At 33.7% G+C, this 9,732-nt stretch overlaps 32 non-coding genes across 32 annotated transcripts; all 32 read left to right on the plus strand.

Annotated features, from left to right (window-relative positions):
* Positions 1-45: 45 nt before the first annotated feature.
* On the plus strand, positions 46-143 carry Trnai-uau (transfer RNA isoleucine (anticodon UAU)). Its single transcript has 2 exons — positions 46-83; positions 108-143. It is a non-coding gene; the product is annotated as a tRNA-Ile (tRNA).
* A 211-nt stretch (positions 144-354) lies between these two features.
* On the plus strand, positions 355-452 carry Trnai-uau (transfer RNA isoleucine (anticodon UAU)). The gene is made up of 2 exons: positions 355-392; positions 417-452. It is a non-coding gene; the product is annotated as a tRNA-Ile (tRNA).
* A 211-nt stretch (positions 453-663) lies between these two features.
* On the plus strand, positions 664-761 carry Trnai-uau (transfer RNA isoleucine (anticodon UAU)). The gene is made up of 2 exons: positions 664-701; positions 726-761. It is a non-coding gene; the product is annotated as a tRNA-Ile (tRNA).
* Positions 762-971: 210 nt separating this feature from the next.
* On the plus strand, positions 972-1,069 carry Trnai-uau (transfer RNA isoleucine (anticodon UAU)). The gene is made up of 2 exons: positions 972-1,009; positions 1,034-1,069. It is a non-coding gene; the product is annotated as a tRNA-Ile (tRNA).
* Positions 1,070-1,279: 210 nt separating this feature from the next.
* Positions 1,280-1,377, plus strand: Trnai-uau (transfer RNA isoleucine (anticodon UAU)). Its single transcript has 2 exons — positions 1,280-1,317; positions 1,342-1,377. It is a non-coding gene; the product is annotated as a tRNA-Ile (tRNA).
* A 210-nt stretch (positions 1,378-1,587) lies between these two features.
* Positions 1,588-1,685, plus strand: Trnai-uau (transfer RNA isoleucine (anticodon UAU)). Its single transcript has 2 exons — positions 1,588-1,625; positions 1,650-1,685. It is a non-coding gene; the product is annotated as a tRNA-Ile (tRNA).
* Positions 1,686-1,895: 210 nt separating this feature from the next.
* Trnai-uau (transfer RNA isoleucine (anticodon UAU)) lies at positions 1,896-1,993 on the plus strand. Its single transcript has 2 exons — positions 1,896-1,933; positions 1,958-1,993. It is a non-coding gene; the product is annotated as a tRNA-Ile (tRNA).
* Positions 1,994-2,204: 211 nt separating this feature from the next.
* Positions 2,205-2,302, plus strand: Trnai-uau (transfer RNA isoleucine (anticodon UAU)). The gene is made up of 2 exons: positions 2,205-2,242; positions 2,267-2,302. It is a non-coding gene; the product is annotated as a tRNA-Ile (tRNA).
* A 211-nt stretch (positions 2,303-2,513) lies between these two features.
* Trnai-uau (transfer RNA isoleucine (anticodon UAU)) lies at positions 2,514-2,611 on the plus strand. Its single transcript has 2 exons — positions 2,514-2,551; positions 2,576-2,611. It is a non-coding gene; the product is annotated as a tRNA-Ile (tRNA).
* A 210-nt stretch (positions 2,612-2,821) lies between these two features.
* Trnai-uau (transfer RNA isoleucine (anticodon UAU)) lies at positions 2,822-2,919 on the plus strand. The gene is made up of 2 exons: positions 2,822-2,859; positions 2,884-2,919. It is a non-coding gene; the product is annotated as a tRNA-Ile (tRNA).
* A 210-nt stretch (positions 2,920-3,129) lies between these two features.
* Positions 3,130-3,227, plus strand: Trnai-uau (transfer RNA isoleucine (anticodon UAU)). Its single transcript has 2 exons — positions 3,130-3,167; positions 3,192-3,227. It is a non-coding gene; the product is annotated as a tRNA-Ile (tRNA).
* Positions 3,228-3,438: 211 nt separating this feature from the next.
* Positions 3,439-3,536, plus strand: Trnai-uau (transfer RNA isoleucine (anticodon UAU)). The gene is made up of 2 exons: positions 3,439-3,476; positions 3,501-3,536. It is a non-coding gene; the product is annotated as a tRNA-Ile (tRNA).
* A 210-nt stretch (positions 3,537-3,746) lies between these two features.
* Trnai-uau (transfer RNA isoleucine (anticodon UAU)) lies at positions 3,747-3,844 on the plus strand. The gene is made up of 2 exons: positions 3,747-3,784; positions 3,809-3,844. It is a non-coding gene; the product is annotated as a tRNA-Ile (tRNA).
* Positions 3,845-4,054: 210 nt separating this feature from the next.
* Positions 4,055-4,152, plus strand: Trnai-uau (transfer RNA isoleucine (anticodon UAU)). The gene is made up of 2 exons: positions 4,055-4,092; positions 4,117-4,152. It is a non-coding gene; the product is annotated as a tRNA-Ile (tRNA).
* A 210-nt stretch (positions 4,153-4,362) lies between these two features.
* Trnai-uau (transfer RNA isoleucine (anticodon UAU)) lies at positions 4,363-4,460 on the plus strand. Its single transcript has 2 exons — positions 4,363-4,400; positions 4,425-4,460. It is a non-coding gene; the product is annotated as a tRNA-Ile (tRNA).
* A 211-nt stretch (positions 4,461-4,671) lies between these two features.
* Positions 4,672-4,769, plus strand: Trnai-uau (transfer RNA isoleucine (anticodon UAU)). Its single transcript has 2 exons — positions 4,672-4,709; positions 4,734-4,769. It is a non-coding gene; the product is annotated as a tRNA-Ile (tRNA).
* Positions 4,770-4,980: 211 nt separating this feature from the next.
* On the plus strand, positions 4,981-5,078 carry Trnai-uau (transfer RNA isoleucine (anticodon UAU)). Its single transcript has 2 exons — positions 4,981-5,018; positions 5,043-5,078. It is a non-coding gene; the product is annotated as a tRNA-Ile (tRNA).
* Positions 5,079-5,288: 210 nt separating this feature from the next.
* On the plus strand, positions 5,289-5,386 carry Trnai-uau (transfer RNA isoleucine (anticodon UAU)). Its single transcript has 2 exons — positions 5,289-5,326; positions 5,351-5,386. It is a non-coding gene; the product is annotated as a tRNA-Ile (tRNA).
* Positions 5,387-5,596: 210 nt separating this feature from the next.
* Trnai-uau (transfer RNA isoleucine (anticodon UAU)) lies at positions 5,597-5,694 on the plus strand. The gene is made up of 2 exons: positions 5,597-5,634; positions 5,659-5,694. It is a non-coding gene; the product is annotated as a tRNA-Ile (tRNA).
* A 210-nt stretch (positions 5,695-5,904) lies between these two features.
* Positions 5,905-6,002, plus strand: Trnai-uau (transfer RNA isoleucine (anticodon UAU)). The gene is made up of 2 exons: positions 5,905-5,942; positions 5,967-6,002. It is a non-coding gene; the product is annotated as a tRNA-Ile (tRNA).
* A 210-nt stretch (positions 6,003-6,212) lies between these two features.
* Trnai-uau (transfer RNA isoleucine (anticodon UAU)) lies at positions 6,213-6,310 on the plus strand. Its single transcript has 2 exons — positions 6,213-6,250; positions 6,275-6,310. It is a non-coding gene; the product is annotated as a tRNA-Ile (tRNA).
* A 211-nt stretch (positions 6,311-6,521) lies between these two features.
* On the plus strand, positions 6,522-6,619 carry Trnai-uau (transfer RNA isoleucine (anticodon UAU)). The gene is made up of 2 exons: positions 6,522-6,559; positions 6,584-6,619. It is a non-coding gene; the product is annotated as a tRNA-Ile (tRNA).
* Positions 6,620-6,829: 210 nt separating this feature from the next.
* Positions 6,830-6,927, plus strand: Trnai-uau (transfer RNA isoleucine (anticodon UAU)). Its single transcript has 2 exons — positions 6,830-6,867; positions 6,892-6,927. It is a non-coding gene; the product is annotated as a tRNA-Ile (tRNA).
* A 210-nt stretch (positions 6,928-7,137) lies between these two features.
* Positions 7,138-7,235, plus strand: Trnai-uau (transfer RNA isoleucine (anticodon UAU)). Its single transcript has 2 exons — positions 7,138-7,175; positions 7,200-7,235. It is a non-coding gene; the product is annotated as a tRNA-Ile (tRNA).
* Positions 7,236-7,446: 211 nt separating this feature from the next.
* On the plus strand, positions 7,447-7,544 carry Trnai-uau (transfer RNA isoleucine (anticodon UAU)). Its single transcript has 2 exons — positions 7,447-7,484; positions 7,509-7,544. It is a non-coding gene; the product is annotated as a tRNA-Ile (tRNA).
* Positions 7,545-7,755: 211 nt separating this feature from the next.
* Trnai-uau (transfer RNA isoleucine (anticodon UAU)) lies at positions 7,756-7,853 on the plus strand. The gene is made up of 2 exons: positions 7,756-7,793; positions 7,818-7,853. It is a non-coding gene; the product is annotated as a tRNA-Ile (tRNA).
* A 211-nt stretch (positions 7,854-8,064) lies between these two features.
* On the plus strand, positions 8,065-8,162 carry Trnai-uau (transfer RNA isoleucine (anticodon UAU)). Its single transcript has 2 exons — positions 8,065-8,102; positions 8,127-8,162. It is a non-coding gene; the product is annotated as a tRNA-Ile (tRNA).
* Positions 8,163-8,372: 210 nt separating this feature from the next.
* Positions 8,373-8,470, plus strand: Trnai-uau (transfer RNA isoleucine (anticodon UAU)). Its single transcript has 2 exons — positions 8,373-8,410; positions 8,435-8,470. It is a non-coding gene; the product is annotated as a tRNA-Ile (tRNA).
* Positions 8,471-8,680: 210 nt separating this feature from the next.
* Trnai-uau (transfer RNA isoleucine (anticodon UAU)) lies at positions 8,681-8,778 on the plus strand. Its single transcript has 2 exons — positions 8,681-8,718; positions 8,743-8,778. It is a non-coding gene; the product is annotated as a tRNA-Ile (tRNA).
* A 210-nt stretch (positions 8,779-8,988) lies between these two features.
* Trnai-uau (transfer RNA isoleucine (anticodon UAU)) lies at positions 8,989-9,086 on the plus strand. Its single transcript has 2 exons — positions 8,989-9,026; positions 9,051-9,086. It is a non-coding gene; the product is annotated as a tRNA-Ile (tRNA).
* A 211-nt stretch (positions 9,087-9,297) lies between these two features.
* Trnai-uau (transfer RNA isoleucine (anticodon UAU)) lies at positions 9,298-9,395 on the plus strand. Its single transcript has 2 exons — positions 9,298-9,335; positions 9,360-9,395. It is a non-coding gene; the product is annotated as a tRNA-Ile (tRNA).
* Positions 9,396-9,606: 211 nt separating this feature from the next.
* On the plus strand, positions 9,607-9,704 carry Trnai-uau (transfer RNA isoleucine (anticodon UAU)). Its single transcript has 2 exons — positions 9,607-9,644; positions 9,669-9,704. It is a non-coding gene; the product is annotated as a tRNA-Ile (tRNA).
* Positions 9,705-9,732: the final 28 nt, after the last annotated feature.

The raw sequence follows: 9,732 nt of genomic DNA on the forward strand, positions 1-9,732 counted from the left end.
TAATAAAAAATCCTAATATTAATGCTATTTTGCAATAAAGTGTAAGCTCCGGTGGCGCAATCGGTTAGCGCGCCGTACTTATAGACAGTTTGCTAATGGTAAAAGATATGCGGAGGTTGTGAGTTCGACCCTCACCCGGAGCAATGGATTTATTTGAATTGTATATGGATTAACAGAACATTTTACAATCGCTTAGGATTAGACTTTTGACCTGCATTTCAATGTAATGAAACATTTTCAATGTTAACTTTTGTAATTACCTATTTCTTACTATTTTCTTTATATTAAAGAGTATGATGTGTTAATTCGTAATAAAAAATCCTACTATTAATGCTATTTTGCAATAAAGTGTAAGCTCCGGTGGCGCAATCGGTTAGCGCGCCGTACTTATAGACAGTTGGCTAATGGTAAAAGATATGCGGAGGTTGTGAGTTCGACCCTCACCCGGAGCAATGGTTTTATTTGAATTGTCTATGCTTAAACAGCAGATATGACAATCACTTAGGATTAGACTTTTGACCTGCATTTCAATGTAATGAAACATTTTCAATGTAAACTTTTGTACTTACCTATTTCTTACTATTTTCTTTATATTAAAGAGTATGATGTGTTAATTCGTAATAAAAAATCCTGATATTAATGCTATTTTGCAATAAAGTGTAAGCTCCGGTGGCGCAATCGGTTAGCGCGCCGTACTTATAGACAGTTGGCTAATGGTAAAAGATATGCGGAGGTTGTGAGTTCGACCCTCACCCGGAGCAACATTTTATTTGAATTGTATATGGATTAACAGAACATTTTACAATCACTTAGGATTAGACTTTTGACCTGCATTTCAATGTAATGAAACATTTTCAATGTAAACTTTTGTACTTACCTATTTCTTACTATTTTCTTTATATTAAAGAGTATGATGTGTTAATTCGTAATAAAAAATCCTAATATTAATGCTATTTTGCAATAAAGTGTAAGCTCCGGTGGCGCAATCGGTTAGCGCGCAGTACTTATAGACAGTTGGCTAATGGTAAAAGATATGCGGAGGTTGTGAGTTAGACCCTCACCCGGAGCAACATTTTATTTGAATTGTATATGGATTAACAGAACATTTTACAATCACTTAGGATTAGACTTTTGACCTGCATTTCAATGTAATGAAACATTTTCAATGTAAACTTTTGTACTTACCTATTTCTTACTATTTTCTTTATATTAAAGAGTGTGATGTGTTAATTCGTAATAAAAAATCCTAATATTAATGCTATTTTGCAATAAAGTGTAAGCTCCGGTTGCGCAATCGGTTAGCGCGCCGTACTTATAGACAGTTGGCTAATGGTAAAAGATATGCGGAGGTTGTGAGTTCGACCCTCACCCGGAGCAACATTTTATTTGAATTGTATATGGATTAACAGAACATTTTACAATCACTTAGGATTAGACTTTTGACCTGCATTTCAATGTAATGAAACATTTTCAATGTAAACTTTTGTAATTACCTATTTCTTACTATTTTCTTTAAATTAAAGAGTATGATGTGTTAATTCGTAATAAAAAATCCTAATATTAATGCTATTTAGCAACAAAGTGTAAGCTCCGATGGCGCAATCGGTTAGCGCGCCGTACTTATAGACAGTTGGCTAATGGTAAAAGATATGCGGAGGTTGTGAGTTCGACCCTCACCCGGAGCAACATTTTATTTGAATTGTATATGGATTAACAGAACATTTTACAATCACTTAGGATTAGACTTTTGACCTGCATTTCAATGTAATGAAACATTTTCAATGTAAACTTTTGTACTTACCTATTTCTTACTATTTTCTTTATATTAAAGAGTATGATGTGTTAATTCGTAATAAATAATCCTAATATTAATGCTATTTTTCAATAAAGTGTAAGCTCCGGTGGCGCAATCGGTTAGCGCGCCGTACTTATAGACAGTTGGCTAATGGTAAAAGATATGCGGAGGTTGTGAGTTCGACCCTCACCCGGAGCAATGGATTTATTTGAATTGTATATGGATTAACAGAACATTTTACAATCGCTTAGGATTAGACTTTTGACCTGCATTTCAATGTAATGAAACATTTTCAATGTTAACTTTTGTAATTACCTATTTCTTACTATTTTCTTTATATTAAAGAGTATGATGTGTTAATTCGTAATAAAAAATCCTACTATTAATGCTATTTTGCAATAAAGTGTAAGCTCCGGTGGCGCAATCGGTTAGCGCGCCGTACTTATAGACAGTTGGCTAATGGTAAAAGATATGCGGAGGTTGTGAGTTCGACCCTCACCCGGAGCAATGGTTTTATTTGAATTGTCTATGCTTAAACAGCAGATATGACAATCACTTAGGATTAGACTTTTGACCTGCATTTCAATGTAATGAAACATTTTCAATGTAAACTTTTGTACTTACCTATTTCTTACTATTTTCTTTGTATTAAAGAGTATGATGTGTTAATTCGTAATAAAAAATCCTAATATTAATGCTATTTTGCAATAAAGTGTAAGCTCCGGTGGCGCAATCGGTTAGCGCGCCGTACTTATAGACAGTTGGCTAATGGTAAAAGATATGCGGAGGTTGTGAGTTCGACCCTCACCCGGAGCAACATTTTATTTGAATTGTATATGGATTAACAGAACATTTTACAATCACTTAGGATTAGACTTTTGACCTGCATTTCAATGTAATGAAACATTTTCAATGTAAACTTTTGTAATTACCTATTTCTTACTATTTTCTTTAAATTAAAGAGTATGATGTGTTAATTCGTAATAAAAAATCCTAATATTAATGCTATTTTGCAACAAAGTGTAAGCTCCGATGGCGCAATCGGTTAGCGCGCCGTACTTATAGACAGTTGGCTAATGGAAAAAGATATGCGGAGGTTGTGAGTTCGACCCTCACCCGGAGCAACATTTTATTTGAATTGTATATGGATTAACAGAACATTTTACAATCACTTAGGATTAGACTTTTGACCTGCATTTCAATGTAATGAAACATTTTCAATGTAAACTTTTGTAATTACCTATTTCTTACTATTTTCTTTAAATTAAAGAGTATGATGTGTTAATTAGTAATAAAAAATCCTAATATTAATGCTATTTTGCAACAAAGTGTGACCTCCGATGGCGCAATCGGTTAGCGCGCCGTACTTATAGACAGTTGGCTAATGGTAAAAGATATGCGGAGGTTGTGAGTTCGACCCTCACCCGGAGCAATGGATTTATTTGAATTGTATATGGATTAACAGAACATTTTACAATCGCTTAGGATTAGACTTTTGACCTGCATTTCAATGTAATGAAACATTTTCAATGTTAACTTTTGTAATTACCTATTTCTTACTATTTTCTTTAAATTAAAGAGTATGATGTGTTAATTCGTAATAAAAAATCCTAATATTAATGCTATTTTGCAACAAAGTGTAAGCTCCGATGGCGCAATCGGTTAGCGCGCCGTACTTATAGACAGTTGGCTAATGGAAAAAGATATGCGGAGGTTGTGAGTTCGACCCTCACCCGGAGCAACATTTTATTTGAATTGTATATGGATTAACAGAACATTTTACAATCACTTAGGATTAGACTTTTGACCTGCATTTCAATGTAATGAAACATTTTCAATGTAAACTTTTGTAATTACCTATTTCTTACTATTTTCTTTAAATTAAAGAGTATGATGTGTTAATTCGTAATAAAAAATCCTAATATTAATGCTATTTTGCAACAAAGTGTAAGCTCCGATGGCGCAATCGGTTAGCGCGCCGTACTTATAGACAGTTGGCTAATGGAAAAAGATATGCGGAGGTTGTGAGTTCGACCCTCACCCGGAGCAACATTTTATTTGAATTGTATATGGATTAACAGAACATTTTACAATCACTTAGGATTAGACTTTTGACCTGCATTTCAATGTAATGAAACATTTTCAATGTAAACTTTTGTAATTACCTATTTCTTACTATTTTCTTTAAATTAAAGAGTATGATGTGTTAATTCGTAATAAAAAATCCTAATATTAATGCTATTTTGCAACAAAGTGTGACCTCCGATGGCGCAATCGGTTAGCGCGCCGTACTTATAGACAGTTGGCTAATGGTAAAAGATATGCGGAGGTTGTGAGTTCGACCCTCACCCGGAGCAACATTTTATTTGAATTGTATATGGATTAACAGAACATTTTACAATCACTTAGGATTAGACTTTTGACCTGCATTTCAATGTAATGAAACATTTTCAATGTAAACTTTTGTACTTACCTATTTCTTACTATTTTCTTTATATTAAAGAGTATGATGTGTTAATTCGTAATAAAAAATCCTAATATTAATGCTATTTTGCAATAAAGTGTAAGCTCCGGTGGCGCAATCGGTTAGCGCGCCGTACTTATAGACAGTTTGCTAATGGTAAAAGATATGCGGAGGTTGTGAGTTCGACCCTCACCCGGAGCAATGGATTTATTTGAATTGTATATGGATTAACAGAACATTTTACAATCGCTTAGGATTAGACTTTTGACCTGCATTTCAATGTAATGAAACATTTTCAATGTTAACTTTTGTAATTACCTATTTCTTACTATTTTCTTTATATTAAAGAGTATGATGTGTTAATTCGTAATAAAAAATCCTACTATTAATGCTATTTTGCAATAAAGTGTAAGCTCCGGTGGCGCAATCGGTTAGCGCGCCGTACTTATAGACAGTTTGCTAATGGTAAAAGATATGCGGAGGTTGTGAGTTCGACCCTCACCCGGAGCAATGGTTTTATTTGAATTGTCTATGCTTAAACAGCAGATATGACAATCACTTAGGATTAGACTTTTGACCTGCATTTCAATGTAATGAAACATTTTCAATGTAAACTTTTGTACTTACCTATTTCTTACTATTTTCTTTATATTAAAGAGTATGATGTGTTAATTCGTAATAAAAAATCCTGATATTAATGCTATTTTGCAATAAAGTGTAAGCTCCGGTGGCGCAATCGGTTAGCGCGCCGTACTTATAGACAGTTGGCTAATGGTAAAAGATATGCGGAGGTTGTGAGTTCGACCCTCACCCGGAGCAACATTTTATTTGAATTGTATATGGATTAACAGAACATTTTACAATCACTTAGGATTAGACTTTTGACCTGCATTTCAATGTAATGAAACATTTTCAATGTAAACTTTTGTACTTACCTATTTCTTACTATTTTCTTTATATTAAAGAGTATGATGTGTTAATTCGTAATAAAAAATCCTAATATTAATGCTATTTTGCAATAAAGTGTAAGCTCCGGTGGCGCAATCGGTTAGCGCGCAGTACTTATAGACAGTTGGCTAATGGTAAAAGATATGCGGAGGTTGTGAGTTAGACCCTCACCCGGAGCAACATTTTATTTGAATTGTATATGGATTAACAGAACATTTTACAATCACTTAGGATTAGACTTTTGACCTGCATTTCAATGTAATGAAACATTTTCAATGTAAACTTTTGTACTTACCTATTTCTTACTATTTTCTTTATATTAAAGAGTGTGATGTGTTAATTCGTAATAAAAAATCCTAATATTAATGCTATTTTGCAATAAAGTGTAAGCTCCGGTTGCGCAATCGGTTAGCGCGCCGTACTTATAGACAGTTGGCTAATGGTAAAAGATATGCGGAGGTTGTGAGTTCGACCCTCACCCGGAGCAACATTTTATTTGAATTGTATATGGATTAACAGAACATTTTACAATCACTTAGGATTAGACTTTTGACCTGCATTTCAATGTAATGAAACATTTTCAATGTAAACTTTTGTAATTACCTATTTCTTACTATTTTCTTTAAATTAAAGAGTATGATGTGTTAATTCGTAATAAAAAATCCTAATATTAATGCTATTTTGCAACAAAGTGTAAGCTCCGATGGCGCAATCGGTTAGCGCGCCGTACTTATAGACAGTTGGCTAATGGTAAAAGATATGCGGAGGTTGTGAGTTCGACCCTCACCCGGAGCAACATTTTATTTGAATTGTATATGGATTAACAGAACATTTTACAATCACTTAGGATTAGACTTTTGACCTGCATTTCAATGTAATGAAACATTTTCAATGTAAACTTTTGTACTTACCTATTTCTTACTATTTTCTTTATATTAAAGAGTATGATGTGTTAATTCGTAATAAAAAATCCTAATATTAATGCTATTTTGCAATAAAGTGTAAGCTTCGGTGGCGCAATCGGTTAGCGCGCCGTACTTATAGACAGTTGGCTAATGGTAAAAGATATGCGGAGGTTGTGAGTTCGACCCTCACCCGGAGCAATGGATTTATTTGAATTGTATATGGATTAACAGAACATTTTACAATCGCTTAGGATTAGACTTTTGACCTGCATTTCAATGTAATGAAACATTTTCAATGTTAACTTTTGTAATTACCTATTTCTTACTATTTTCTTTATATTAAAGAGTATGATGTGTTAATTCGTAATAAAAAATCCTACTATTAATGCTATTTTGCAATAAAGTGTAAGCTCCGGTGGCGCAATCGGTTAGCGCGCCGTACTTATAGACAGTTGGTTAATGGTAAAAGATATGCGGAGGTTGTGAGTTCGACCCTCACCCGGAGCAACATTTTATTTGAATTGTATATGGATTAACAGAACATTTTACAATCACTTAGGATTAGACTTTTGACCTGCATTTCAATGTAATGAAACATTTTCAATGTAAACTTTTGTAATTACCTATTTCTTACTATTTTCTTTAAATTAAAGAGTATGATGTGTTAATTCGTAATAAAAAATCCTAATATTAATGCTATTTTGCAACAAAGTGTGACCTCCGATGGCGCAATCGGTTAGCGCGCCGTACTTATAGACAGTTGGCTAATGGTAAAAGATATGCGGAGGTTGTGAGTTCGACCCTCACCCGGAGCAACATTTTATTTGAATTGTATATGGATTAACAGAACATTTTACAATCACTTAGGATTAGACTTTTGACCTGCATTTCAATGTAATGAAACATTTTCAATGTAAACTTTTGTACTTACCTATTTCTTACTATTTTCTTTATATTAAAGAGTATGATGTGTTAATTCGTAATAAAAAATCCTACTATTAATGCTATTTTGCAATAAAGTGTAAGCTCCGGTGGCGCAATCGGTTAGCGCGCCGTACTTATAGACAGTTGGCTAATGGTAAAAGATATGCGGAGGTTGTGAGTTCGACCCTCACCCGGAGCAATGGATTTATTTGAATTGTATATGGATTAACAGAACATTTTACAATCGCTTAGGATTAGACTTTTGACCTGCATTTCAATGTAATGAAACATTTTCAATGTTAACTTTTGTAATTACCTATTTCTTACTATTTTCTTTATATTAAAGAGTATGATGTGTTAATTCGTAATAAAAAATCCTACTATTAATGCTATTTTGCAATAAAGTGTAAGCTCCGGTGGCGCAATCGGTTAGCGCGCCGTACTTATAGACAGTTTGTTAATGGTAAAAGATATGCGGAGGTTGTGAGTTCGACCCTCACCCGGAGCAATGGTTTTATTTGAATTGTCTATGCTTAAACAGCAGATATGACAATCACTTAGGATTAGACTTTTGACCTGCATTTCAATGTAATGAAACATTTTCAATGTAAACTTTTGTACTTACCTATTTCTTACTATTTTCTTTATATTAAAGAGTATGATGTGTTAATTCGTAATAAAAAATCCTAATATTAATGCTATTTTGCAATAAAGTGTAAGCTCCGGTGGCGCAATCGGTTAGCGCGCCGTACTTATAGACAGTTGGCTAATGGTAAAAGATATGCGGAGGTTGTGAGTTCGACCCTCACCCGGAGCAATGGATTTATTTGAATTGTATATGGATTAACAGAACATTTTACAATCGCTTAGGATTAGACTTTTGACCTGCATTTCAATGTAATGAAACATTTTCAATGTTAACTTTTGTAATTACCTATTTCTTACTATTTTCTTTATATTAAAGAGTATGATGTGTTAATTCGTAATAAAAAATCCTACTATTAATGCTATTTTGCAATAAAGTGTAAGCTCCGGTGGCGCAATCGGTTAGCGCGCCGTACTTATAGACAGTTGGCTAATGGAAAAAGATATGCGGAGGTTGTGAGTTCGACCCTCACCCGGAGCAACATTTTATTTGAATTGTATATGGATTAACAGAACATTTTACAATCACTTAGGATTAGACTTTTGACCTGCATTTCAATGTAATGAAACATTTTCAATGTAAACTTTTGTAATTACCTATTTCTTACTATTTTCTTTAAATTAAAGAGTATGATGTGTTAATTCGTAATAAAAAATCCTAATATTAATGCTATTTTGCAACAAAGTGTGACCTCCGATGGCGCAATCGGTTAGCGCGCCGTACTTATAGACAGTTGGCTAATGGTAAAAGATATGCGGAGGTTGTGAGTTCGACCCTCACCCGGAGCAACATTTTATTTGAATTGTATATGGATTAACAGAACATTTTACAATCACTTAGGATTAGACTTTTGACCTGCATTTCAATGTAATGAAACATTTTCAATGTAAACTTTTGTAATTACCTATTTCTTACTATTTTCTTTAAATTAAAGAGTATGATGTGTTAATTCGTAATAAAAAATCCTAATATTAATGCTATTTTGCAACAAAGTGTAAGCTCCGATGGCGCAATCGGTTAGCGCGCCGTACTTATAGACAGTTGGCTAATGGTAAAAGATATGCGGAGGTTGTGAGTTCGACCCTCACCCGGAGCAACATTTTATTTGAATTGTATATGGATTAACAGAACATTTTACAATCACTTAGGATTAGACTTTTGACCTGCATTTCAATGTAATGAAACATTTTCAATGTAAACTTTTGTACTTACCTATTTCTTACTATTTTCTTTATATTAAAGAGTATGATGTGTTAATTCGTAATAAAAAATCCTAATATTAATGCTATTTTGCAATAAAGTGTAAGCTCCGGTGGCGCAATCGGTTAGCGCGCCGTACTTATAGACAGTTGGCTAATGGTAAAAGATATGCGGAGGTTGTGAGTTCGACCCTCACCCGGAGCAATGGATTTATTTGAATTGTATATGGATTAACAGAACATTTTACAATCGCTTAGGATTAGACTTTTGACCTGCATTTCAATGTAATGAAACATTTTCAATGTTAACTTTTGTAATTACCTATTTCTTACTATTTTCTTTATATTAAAGAGTATGATGTGTTAATTCGTAATAAAAAATCCTACTATTAATGCTATTTTGCAATAAAGTGTAAGCTCCGGTGGCGCAATCGGTTAGCGCGCCGTACTTATAGACAGTTGGCTAATGGTAAAAGATATGCGGAGGTTGTGAGTTCGACCCTCACCCGGAGCAATGGTTTTATTTGAATTGTCTATGCTTAAACAGCAGATATGACAATCACTTAGGATTAGACTTTTGACCTGCATTTCAATGTAATGAAACATTTTCAATGTAAACTTTTGTACTTACCTATTTCTTACTATTTTTTTTGTATTAAAGAGTATGATGTGTTAATTCGTAATAAAAAATCCTAATATTAATGCTATTTTGCAATAAAGTGTAAGCTCCGGTGGCGCAATCGGTTAGCGCGCCGTACTTATAGACAGTTGGCTAATGGTAAAAGATATGCGGAGGTTGTGAGTTCGACCCTCACCCGGAGCAACATTTTATTTGAATTGTATATGGATTA

Source organism: Euprymna scolopes, chromosome 22, assembly GCF_053919585.1.
Source record: "Euprymna scolopes isolate OS-2025 chromosome 22, ASM5391958v1, whole genome shotgun sequence".
Lineage (NCBI taxonomy): Eukaryota > Metazoa > Mollusca > Cephalopoda > Sepiida > Sepiolidae > Euprymna > Euprymna scolopes.